A 13,625-nucleotide genomic window follows, 5' to 3' on the forward strand; every position below is an offset into this window, starting at 1 on the left:
CGTCCTCTATATGTTCTGGAGATTTCTCTATCTCATCTTGCTCTTGCTCTATCTCATCTTGCTCCTCCTCTATCTCATCTTGCTCCTCAAATACTCTATCTTTATTTTTTTTACTTCTTTTAGAACATAATTGCTTTATTTTTCTAAATAAAGATTTCTTTTTTCCTCTTCCTTCCATCGAAGATCTTCTAGAAGTCAAAATTTAATTATCCATCAATATATATAACAACTTTTAATAGTGAAAAAAACATAAGTTAACCTATAGAAAAAACACAATTTTATACACAATTGTCTAGAATAAATACTTCTTATGACTATTAATTTGACAATTTTAAAACTAAGGCATCTTTGCATAAAAGGTTATAATAAACTAACTACAAATCATGATATTTGTAAGCATAAAAAGAAGAAGAAAAATAAACTTACAAAAGGAACTCTCAGAAGATAACTTTCGATGAAGTAGGTTTTTAGCTCATTATCATTGTATTAGGGCAATTTATAGTATAAAGAATAAGTATTCTTTTAAAAGAAATAAAAACATATCAACTATTTTTTACTCAATCAATGGTGAATTATAAATATACCAGAAATCATGTTGATAATTGATTTGTCATTTAATATTGACTTATATCTAGGGATCAATATCCCTATAGTGTAAAATATATTTTTCACTTGCATCCAATCAAATCTTGATAAATATATATATTAATTGAGGTATTTTTGAAGTTAACCTAAAATGTGATTTGATAGATGTATGTCTAAAATATTAATCATTATATTTTATACCTTATTTACAACCTAATATCTTAAATAATAATATATAATTACAATAAAAAGTAAAAATATATAATCAAAATAATCACCAAGAAAAATATTATCAAACATCACCAAATAATAAAATCAATTTCTATTAGATATATTACTAGTGTGTACTCCAATCTTGCTCGACATGATTTTCTTTATTTTTTAATATTATTTATTTTAAAATATTGTAAAGTAATGTTAATAAATATATGATTAAAAATACAATAATTTTTAAAAGGTATATTTTTATAAGAGATAACATATTTATATTATATAATGACGGTCTTTTTAAAAAGTAATTGTAAAAATGTAAGACAACTATCACGTGCTATTTAGTATGTTCAATTAGTGATCTACAATATGATTAAACTTTTTATAATATTAATTAAAACCATAATGCATTTTTGGAGTAGTTTGAATAGAACTTAAAATCTATTATTTATATATTCACTAAGACTCTAGATATAGAAATTTGTAACTTTTAAACCATTCTGAGAAATATTATAATTTTAAACTATTCTAAAAGAGTAATATATGACTTTTTAACAATTTTTATCTTTGTAAATTAAAAAAAAAATCGAAATTTCAAAATATTATTTTAAATATCATATATTTTTAATTAAGAAAATTTGTATAATCATTAAGTCGAATTAGAACAAATTTTAGTAATAATTAAAATGAGATCATGCAATTAATTTACATGAAACCACTGTATTTATCTTTCTTTTATCGTTTGTTTGTTTCTTAGTATTCAATACTTTATATTTAAAAAAATTAAAATAATAAAATAACATTCCAAATGAAGACGAATATGTCAATTTTGGCCGGCACCCTTAACAATTTTTATAGTCTTTCCCCATCCTTACCAATTTTATTTAAGTAGTAAATTTTTTTAGTATTTTGCACATTCTAAAGACAATAAAATCATAATTATGAGCAATTTTATAAAATCAATTTGTTAAGAGAGCTTTAAAATATTTCAACCTCATTAGCTTATGCAAAGTGTGTGATATCAATAAATTAAAATTACTTAACTAATTTACAAATGAATTGATTATAGATTTCTAGAATATATATATATATATATATATATATATATATATATAATATATACTATATATATATATATATATATATATATATATATATATAGATATATATATAATATATATATATAATATATATATATATATATATTATATATATATATATATATATATATATATATATATATATATATATATATTATATATATATACTATATATATATATAGAAGAAGTCATGCCTATTGTGATAAACCTCATAGTTAGATTTAATTGACAATTAAAATATAAAAAAAATTATACTATGTTTAATGTTTAAAAATTCTATAAATAAAGAGTCAGACTAAAAATACTTTTATTTGATGATTAAATTGTTATTAAAATACTATAGGCAACTTCTTTACCCATCACAAAAAATAGGATAATATATTTTTAAACAATTAGCTATTAATATTATTTTATTATATAACTATTTAGTTAATAGTTCAAATTTTCAATGCACTTTATTCTATTAAAAACTTTACCCAACTTTTTAAGATGGATAAATAGGAATTTTCCTAAAATACTTGTTATAAACTTATTTAATATTTAGTTCTTAAAAAAATATTAATTTTAAAATAAGCAGAAGCATAGATTTTTGAAGTTTTTTTTTAAATATACAATTTTTAAAAAATAATTCCAAAAATATGCCCATTTTCAAAAAACTTACAAAAATGAATATTTTTTGCCCTATTTTTGCCTTAGACGCCACCCTAGTTGGCGCCTAGCCTTAAGGGTAGGGCAAGTCGCCACTAGGAGTGGCGCCTACCATTAATTTTTTTTTTTAATATGTTTTTTTTAAAAAAAAATTTAAATTTATTTTAATTTATTAATTTATATTTATTATAAATTATATTAATTTAAATTAATACATATATATATATATATATATATATAATGTTATTTACAAGATATATATATATATATATATATATATATATATATATATATATATATATATTAATTTATATATATATATATATATTAAATTTATAAGTAATAATATTATTTATAAATTTTTGGAAAAAAATTTAATTTATATACATGTAAATAAATAATATTTTGTATATATTTGTAAAATACAATATATAATATATATATATAAATACAATATATATATAATATCTATATAATATATATATATCTATATATATATCTATATATTATATATATATATATATATTCATATATCTTATATTATATAGATATATATATATTATATATAATATATATATATATATATTATATAATATATATATAATATATTGATTTATTTATAAGTAATTAATATTATTTTCCTAGATCTTTTTAGGGTTAAGTACATTGGTGTACAACCTAGATCTAATTAGGGTTAAGTACATTGGTGTACAACCTAGATCTTTTCCTATAAATAAAGTGTTATTTCCTTGCATTTTCTTCACCACTATTCCCTATCACTTTCTCTATCAAGTTGAGTTCATGGCATCCCCCAGACCGTCGTCATGGCAGCGAACATCATCAAGGCGCCCGGATCCTGAACCAGTAATCTTAAAAGGGATGGGCATGTTATTTTCTCGCCTGTGAACCCCCCATGGAGATGAAATTTTGGAACATCCGTTCGTTGGACCAACTAAAAAGATCCTTGATGTCTTGGTTAGAGGGAGATTACGAACCTGGTGAAGTCATCAGAAGGATTCAGAGGCTTAGAAGAAGTATCTCATTTGAAACTGGAGAAACGGTATGTTCGTGGGTTGAAGTTGAAAGCGACATTGATTGCATCCAAATGATGCATGGATCAGACGACATAGTGTTGACTGTTGTAATTTCCTAGATATTAATGGTTGTTTGTGTTGTTGTTGTATTTGTTATTGTTCTAGTACTTGTTCTTGTTTTAGTACCTGTTTTAGTAATTGGTGTTGTAATGTTAGATGTTTGTGTTTGTTGTTCCAGTGTCATCTTCTATTTGGAATGAAAAGTAAACTTTATTGATAAATAGCATTGGCACACATAGTTATGAGTATGAAAACTATGTTGTGAAACTAGATCCACGATATGGATATTTGTTCTTATTATGCCCTAGTTGTCTACATATGCTACACTTCCTCTGCATTTTCTCTGCGACGTCCATTTCAGTTCTAATGCGCCTGCTATTTGGGCGACCACTTTTATTCCGCCGCATCGATTCGTTGTGCCAAACAATTTCCCTGTCATACTCTGGCCAATATGCCTCCAATGTTACCACCGGAAAGGGATTGTCGTATACATTTAGCAATGTTGCAACTTTGTAGATGGGAGACACTAGCGATAATACATCGAAGTGGTTGTGTGTACACGCTGCAATGACATGGGAACAAGGCATACGATAGGCCTGAAATTGACCACAGTCGCACCAACAGTCTGGTATTAGGACCCTATACTCTTGTCTGGGAAGCCCCTGGTTGTGGTCAATTGTTTCCTTGACACTAAAAGTGTGGCCATGACGGTCGAATTCCGTAACCCGATGGCTGCTGGCTTTGGCAAATTCCTGCCTCATAAACTTCACTACGCCAAAAACTGGAATAGACAGCGCACCTTAGAGGGCGCTTTATTACAAAAGCGCACTCTAAAGTGAAGCGAAAAAATAAGGAGCGAACAACTGGAATAGACAGCGCACTTTAGAGGGCGCTTTTGTAATAAAGCGCCCTCTAAGGTGAAGCGAAAAAATAAGGAGGAGATAGAGGGACAACAATACAGGGCGCTTTTTAGAAAGCGCCCTCTAAGGTTACCCTTAGAGGGCGCTTTTAAAAAAGCGCTCTATAAGTCCATGTGCATTTCCAGTTTATAAAGCGCTTTTGGAAAGCCTTAGAGAGCGCTTTCATAAGTGCCCTCTTAGGCCCCCTTTAGAGGGCGCTTTTTTTCCACAAGCGCCCTCTAAGGTCCCCTTTAGTAAACATTAAAATTATAACATACTGCGCGTTTTGTTATTTCACTCTCTGTTATTTTCGTTCTTTTTCACGTTAGGGTTCTCACTGCTACGATTTTCGCTACTTCTAAGGCGTTCTCCTTCCACCTCTGTTAGATCTACGACGTTTCCTCCTTCTATTAATTCGTTGTTAGCTGTTCGATTTTGACACCATAGGTATTTTTCTAATCTTCATATTACTCGGTTTCTCTTCTGACGTTCGCTATTTTTCTTTTTTGGTTTCATTTTTCTTGGTTCATACATTTATTGAGTATTCTCAACAATAATTATTGTGTTGCAATGCTAGCAATGGAGACTAGGCATTATGGGTTAAATTTCACCAATTGTTCCATTTTTTTTAGTTCTTTATTGTTAATTATGATTAAAATGACTCTTTATTTATTGATTTATTGATGTTATATATATATATATATATATATATATATGGTTAGGGTGAAACTTTTTTCGAATTGATGCAGATACTTGTGTCCTGAACCCTATCCGGAGGAGAATTTGGAGTTTCTTAAATCACAGAATATTCGTCTATTTCAATTTGGAATTGAGGGGAAAACGGTAATTTTTTATATTCGTATTCATCATATATGTGTTCAAATGTGTTTAATCATGTTATTTCAATGTATGATGTTTTGAATTGGGTTTTGATTGTTGTTAAAAAGTCTGTGATTGTTTGAATCATTCTGAATTTTGTTAATGAAATTTCATTGAAATCATGAAATGTATGTGTATTACTCAAAGTTTGAATTTTTTCTGTGATTGTGTTATTTTTGCAGATTATTAGATTAGGGTTTTAGGTTTAATTGTATAATTAGGGGGAAAAGGGGTTTGGGGTTTATCATAAATATGGGTTGGTGTTAGCTGCTAATAATCATGAAATTTGACCTATGTGGATTGGTGATTCATTTTGGTTTTATCTCTCTTTTTTTTATTTAGAGTTAATAAATCTTTGTATTTTTCTGCAGGAAGTTTCTTTACCTATTCTCAGTGATTCTATTATGGAGGCTTTGAAAATTTTACTTGGTATTTGAAGCAAGCTTATTCAACTTTGAAATGCAGATTTTTTGTATATCTTTGTTGGTGTTTCTCTTGTTTGTTAGATATCTAATTCCTTAATTTTGTCTGGTTTCAGATGTGAGAAATCACCCTGTTTTGATTCATTGCAAACGAGGAAAGGTATAAGATTGATCACTTGCAAGTTTATCTTCTCAATTCTGAATTTCTGTTTTGAATTCCTAATTGTTTGTTCTAATGATGATTTTTCTTCTGTAATGCAGCATAGAACATGTTGTGTAGTTGGTTGCTTCAGAAAGATGCAGAACTAGTGTCTGTCTTCTGTGTTTGAGGAGTACCAACGCTATGCTGGTGCTAAATCCAGGACAACGGATTTAACAAGTTATAGAGATGTTTGACATCATAAATCTTAGGCAGTGCCTCTACAGCATCATCTACCAGTATCAAGGTGCTTCAAAGAAGCGCAGATTGATGTATCAAGGCGAGACTACGCAGAAGCCACCCCGTTTGACATCGTTTTAGCTGCTGCACTGGCTATCAACTCCATTTTTGGATTTGGTAGAGAACTCATACTTCAAAGTAATTTTTTGGAGTCTTTGAACATATATCCTTAGGGTTTTTAAAGATCTTTTGAGTACTGCTATTGACATGCATATTCTCAGAGATGCTTTTGCTACTTAGTTTTATTCATAGTTAACAATAAAGAACTAAAAAAAACATACATCTCAGAGATGCTTTTGCTACTTAGTTTTATTTCTTTTTAAGTTATGAATTGGTTGTATATTTAGAATCTTTAGAAGTTAAACGATTATATATCAGTGGATTGTTGTATATGTATGGATTGTTGTATATAAGGCTTGTTGAATGCAATGTGTGAAAAAGGGCTTCAAATTATACAGTTTTAGGTGTACTGCTTTAATATACAGGTTGTCTAAAATAAATAAAAAAATATAGCACTTTTTAAAAAAAATAAATTAAATAACCACCCACTTTAAAGGGCGCTTTCCAGTAAAAGCGCCCTCTAAACCCTTTAAATTTCCACTTTAGAGGGCGCTTTCCAGTAAAAGCGCCCTCTAAACCCTTAAAAGTTTCCACTTTAGAGGGCGCTTTCTTTAAAAAGCGCCCTCTAAAGTGGCCCTTAAAGGGCTTAAAGAGCCACTTTAGAGAGCGCTTTCACCAGGAAAAAAAACGCTGTCTTTACCTATGCCAGCGCCAGATTAGAGGGCGCTTTAAAGCGCTGTTATAGGCCAAAAAAAAGCGCCCTCTTTTCCCTTATTTGGCGTAGTGCTTCATGCAGGCATCACTATATACTTGACTCATCTGTAACACTTCATGCCAGCGCTTGCCTCTTGTTACGAACAACGTAGCCATCCGAAAATAGGTCGCACTCACCAAAGCGGTTACCGGGAGGTTACGTATGCCCTTAAAGACGTCGTTCATTGATTCCACAAGATTTGTTGTCATGTGGCCCCACCTCACCCCATCGTCGTATGACCTAGTCCACTTTGCTCTGTCGATATTATCGATCCACCTCCCTGCATCAGAATTTGCCAACACTATTTCCTGGCGGTAGTATTGGAATCCGGGTTGGTTTAATGCATAACCCGCGTTTATCAAATTTTGCTTCAAGAAATTATCTTTGAACTCCCGCATAAAATTTTGAGCAATATGCCTGATGCAGTAGACATGCGTAGACGGGGGGTCATGCCAACCATTTGCTGGATTATTGTATGCACTGTCGATAGAAGCGTGTCTGTCAGAAATCACACAGATGCCAGCTTGTGGAGTCACGTGCGTTCGGAGATTCTTAAGGAAGAAACTCCAAGCAGCAGCCGTTTCTCCTTCAACCAATGCAAATGCTATTGGGAAAATATTAGAATTTCCATCTTGTGCGACCGCCATCAGTAACGATCCTTTGTATTTCCCATACAGCCAAGTTCCATCGACTTGAATAAGTGGCTTGCAGAATGTGAAACCGATGATGCAGGGACGGAATGCCCAGAAAAGTCTATGGAATATTCCATTACCTTCTAGACGAGTTCCGTCAGGGGATTGTGCCGGCAAGGTCTCCATTATAGAAACCGTCCCAGGTGAATACAAATGTAGTGCAGCCAGGTAGCGCGGAAGTTGTTTGTATGATTCCTCCCAATTACCGTATACCAGTTCAATTGCCTTGGTTTTTGCTAACCAAGCCTTTCTGTACGAAGGTGTATATTTGAAAATAGCCACACAATGGGAGATAATAGTTTTGACCTTGAGTGACGGGTCAGCCTCAACAAGAGGTATTATGGAATGGCAGATCATATCATGGCTAAGTTTGCGATGATCCTGTGCCATGTTTGTGTTGACGCAAGTGTGAGCTTGAGAAATGGACCATATCACCCAAGCATTATGTTTCTTCTTGTACGATGCCATCAACCTATACCCACACTCCGGATTTTTGCATAAAATAACGTATCTTTCCGGATTTGATTTGTTAACATCGTAGTCAACACAGTTTTTCAAGTGCCAGTTTTTTATTGCTAACAGACACTCTTCCTTGGTCCGAAATTGGTCACCCTTCTTTAACTCCTCATCAGACCTCATATATGGGTTGTAGAACATATCTGATGAGGGCTCATCCTCGCCCAAGTTAAGGGTTGTGAAGTGCGCAGGCGGTGAGTAGTGTTGCACTATAGGTATTTGGACTTGGTCTTCGTCTTCGGAATCACGGTTCACCAAGTCATTAACCACGTCTTCTGCATCATCAACCACATCGTCTTCAACGTGGTGTTTGTAACACCCTTCTACCCGAACGACATATTTAATTATATTATCAGAGTACAACATGTAGAAGAGTTTACATTCCTTACAACATAACACTTATTTCATTTCAACATAACATCTATTATTTAATATTTAAAACTTCGCAGCGGACATCAACACAAATATTATTATTCATCATATAACAATTCATAAAAATGTTTCAACATTATCTCAACAAAACATCTCAACATTAGTCATCATAAACAACGTAAATAATAATATATTATCTATCGAATCCCATAATCCCGGTGTCACATGACCAGAGCACTTGACTCGACTCTGTAGAATAACTCTACACTTATTCCTGGAACCTCAACAATATCTACTCCGCTTTATCTGCACATTGCTCATCATAGATGAACATAAACACATGCAGAAGGGGTGAGAATTACATTATTAAATAATAATATAACGACAGAAATATAAACATAAATATATTTTACATGTACCAACACAGCTCATCATAATCATCATAATCGACACACTCATGAACATCAACAAAACAACATATCAGTGCAATGCACACACCCATGCATGACTCAACACGACTCGGTATACCCATTTTGTGACCAACTACAGGATCACCACTCCCAGATTCATCACCATAGAATCCGAGTTCCTCGTAAGGAACCAAGCCTCTCAACAAGCCCGGAATCAACAACATCATTGGAACTCAGTCCGTTCATCACTAGGCATCGGCCTTTCATGAATGCATGCACACCAAGCATGCATCATAATCAACATAGCAACAACAACATCATATATTCATGTTATCATCATCATTAACACATTCTATCACAAAAGCATATCACATCATGCCACATAATCAAACACAGTGTTATCGCACTCTACTAATATCTACACCACTCAAAGCAACGGGAATTGATCCCTCGTGTACTATGCATCGGCTAAGTTACCTCGCTCAGCCTATACAACCGAAACTGCACAACAACAGCCAGGAAAGACCACAAGTCTGCCCATACGCGTATTGCCTATGCTCATACGCGTATTGCCCACGCCTGACCAAATCCATACGCGTATTGGCCATTCCCATACGCGTATGCTACGCGTATCACTTCCCCATACGCGTACCACCAGAGACCATTTCACGTTCAAAATTCCATCTTCTTCATCCATACGCGTATTGCCTAGCGCCATACGCGTACCAGCCATCTCATACGCGTATTGCCTAGTGCCATACGCGTATGACCAGAGACCAGATTTCCAGATCTGCAATGGCCTTCTCTGCTACGAGATCTATCCAAATTCATCCTTCCACAGTCCAAATTTCGCACAAACTCACTCATATCATCTAATACAATTAGTCTCCTATTCGATTTCACAAATCCTAACATCATTGCATATAATTTCTACGAATTCCTTCGATTAAAATCCCAATTTCGTTCATTTAACATTTCACCATTTTCAGCATATTATTAGTTAATAAGGTTCAGACCCCTTACCTCTTTGGATTGAAGGAAGCTCTGAGCAATCTTTGGCCTTTTCCTCTTCCTTCTCTTTCTCTTCAGCGTTTCCCTTTCCCTCTGACTCTGAGACACAATACGTGAAAAACCAACTCTGAGTTCTCCTTTGGACTCTTTTATCCAATTTCCACTTTTACCCTTCCACTCTTCATATTCCAATTATTTTATTTATTTAATTATTATTAAAATAAATAATATCTATAATAATAATAATAATAATCCAATAATTCAACTTTATTTAATTAAATTAATAAAATAATATTAACTCAATTAAATAATTCTCTTATTTTAATCGGGGTGTTACAACTCTCCCCCACTAAAAGAGTTTTCGTCCTCGAAAACATACCTCAAGCAAATAGAGCCGGATACGACTCCTTCATCTGATCTTCACGCTCCCAAGTCAAGCTCTCACCAACTGGACCTCCCCAAACAACTTTCACTAGAGCAATCTTCTTACCTCTCAGGGTCTTCTCTTCTCGGTCATCTATCCGAATTGGCAACACCTCAACGGTCAAATTATCCCGCACCTGGATATCATCCAACTGAACAACATGTGAAGGATCCGCAATGTATTTTCTCAACTGAGATACATGAAACACATCATGCAGATTAGAAAGCGACGGCGGTAAAGCTATCCGATACGCCACTTCCCCAACCCTCTTCAAAATCTGATACGGACCCACAAACCTCGGAGTAAGCTTTTTAGACTTTAAAGCTCTACCCACACCTGTCGTCGGAGTAACTCTCAAGAACACATGATCTCCCTCTTGGAACTCAAGTGCCTTCCTCCTCTTATCATGATAACTCTTCTGACGACTCTGAGAAATCTTCATTTTCTCCTGAATCATCTTAACCTTTTCAGTCGTCTGCTGCACAATCTCAGGTCCGAGTACAACACTCTCACCTGATTCATACCAACACAATGGAGTTCTACACCTCCTACCATACAATGCTTCATATGGAGCCATACCGATACTAGCATGAAAACTATTATTATAAGTAAACTCCACCAACGGCAAATAACTATCCCAAGAACCACTCTGCTCCAACACACAAGCTCTCAACAAATCCTCCAAGGATTGGATAGTTCTTTCAGTCTGACCATCAGTCTGAGGATGATAAGCTGAACTCAACCTCAACTTAGTCCCCAACGCTTTCTGTAAACTTTCCCAAAATCTAGAAGTAAATCTGGGATCTCTATCAGACACAATACTGGATGGAATACCATGCAGCCTCACTATCTCCTCAATATACAACTCTGCCAACTTCTCTAAAGAGTGATTAATCTTCATCGGCAAGAAATGCGCCGACTTAGTCAATCGATCCACAATCACCCAAATAGAATCATTACCTTTCGTCGTCCTCGGCAATCCCGTCACAAAATCCATGGAAATGCTATCCCACTTCCATTCAGGAATCTTCAAAGGTTGCATCATACCTGCCGGTTTCTGATGTTCAATCTTTGACTTCTGACAAGTCAAACAGGCATACACAAACTTAGCAACATCTCTTTTCATACCAGCCCACCAAAACAACTTCTTCAAATCCTGATACATTTAGTTGCACCTGGATGGATGCTCAATCCACTCCTATGGCCCTCTTCAAGAATACTCTTTTTCAATTCAGACACCTCAGGAACACAAACTCTACCCTTAAATCGCAGGATGCCATTCTCATCAATCTCAAAATTACCACCATTACCCTGGTTAACCATAGTAATATGATCAACTAGAGCGACATCAACTTGCTGACCATTCCGAATATCTTCCAGAATTCCACTAGTCAACTTCAGCATACCCAACTTTACACTATCAGCGGAAACTTCACAACCCAAACTCATATCACGGAACTGTTCAATTAACTCGAGCTCCCGAACCATCATCATAGACATATGTAGAGACTTTCTACTCAGCGCATCTGCAACTACATTAGCCTTACCGGGATGATAACTCAATTCAAAGTCAAAATCCTTCAGTAATTCTAACCACCTTCTCTGCCTCATATTTAACTTTTTCTGATCAAACAGATACTTCAGACTCTTGTGATCACTGAACACTTCGAATCTGGAACCATACAGATAATGCCTCCACATTTTCAACACAAATACAACAGCTGCAAGTTCTAGATCATGCGTAGGATAATTCCTCTCATGAACTTTCAACTGTCTAGAAGCATAAGCTACAACTTTACCATTCTGCATCAAAACACCACCAAGACCCATCAAAGAAGCATCACAATAAACAACGAAGGACTCACCAGGATTAGGCAAGACCAACACTGGAGCACTGGTCAACCGCCTCTTCAACTCAACAAAACTCGCTTCACAAGCGGCATCCCACACATACACTTGACCCTTCTTAGTCAACTGCGTCAACGGCAATGCCAACTTAGAGAAGCCCTCAATAAATCTGCGATAATAACCAGCTAACCCCAGAAAGCTGCGTATCTCAGTAGCAGACTTCGGAGTCTCCCACTGTAATACAGCATCAACTTTAGCCGGATCAACAGAAATCCCACCACTCGAAATCACATGGCCAGGAAACTCACTTCCTTCAACCAGAACTCACATTTAGATAACTTTGCATATAATTTCTTTTCTCTTAACACCTGCAAAACAATTCTCAGATGTCCTGCATGCTCTTCTTCCGTCTTAGAATATATCAATATATCATCTATGAACACCACAACAAAATTATCAAGGTATGGATGAAATATACGATTCATATATTCCATAAACACACCTGGAGCATTAGACACACCGAACGGCATCACAGTGTATTCATAATGACCATACCTCGTACGGAAAGCAGTCTTCGCAATATCATCTGACTTCACTCGGATCTGATGATAACCTGACCGCAAATCAATCTTACTGAAAACATGAGCTCCAACCAACTGGTCCATCAAATCATCAATCCTCGGCAATGGATACCGATTCTTGATAGTCACCTTATTCAACTGCCGATAATCGACACACAACCTCATCGTACCTTCTTTCTTCTTCACTAACAATACTGGTGCACCCCAAGGAGAAACACTTGGACGCACAAACTTCTTCTCAAGCAATTCCTCCAGTTGCTTCTTCAATTCAACTAATTCAGTTGCCGACATTCTATAAGGAGACATCGACACTGGACTCGTACCTGGTACTAAGTCAATGGCAAATTCGACTTCCCGTTCTGGAGGTAATTCACTTACATCCTCCGGAAACACATCCTGAAATTCACAGACAACAGGCAAATCTACACTCACCACTTTCTTATCCGATTGCAGAGACGCAAATAAAGCGAATATCTGAGCTTCATCTTTCACAAATTCCCCCACCTGCCTAGCAGATAGAAATCTTGCCTCATCATTCTCACCAACTTCAGAAAACCGCACCGTCTTACTATAGCAGTTGATAAACACGCCATAGAATTCTAGCCAATTCATTCCCAGAATAATATCAATTTGGTGCAAGGGCAAGCACACCAAATCAACCACGAACTCTCTCTCAAAGA

General features: G+C 34.6%; 1 pseudogene; it reads left to right on the forward strand.

The window, feature by feature from the left end:
• Window positions 1-1,504: 1,504 nt before the first annotated feature.
• On the forward strand, window positions 1,505-6,489 carry LOC127102388 (tyrosine-protein phosphatase DSP3-like; annotated as a pseudogene).
• Window positions 6,490-13,625: the final 7,136 nt, after the last annotated feature.

Source organism: Lathyrus oleraceus, chromosome 7, assembly GCF_024323335.1.
Source record: "Lathyrus oleraceus cultivar Zhongwan6 chromosome 7, CAAS_Psat_ZW6_1.0, whole genome shotgun sequence".
Taxonomy (NCBI): domain Eukaryota; kingdom Viridiplantae; phylum Streptophyta; class Magnoliopsida; order Fabales; family Fabaceae; genus Lathyrus; species Lathyrus oleraceus.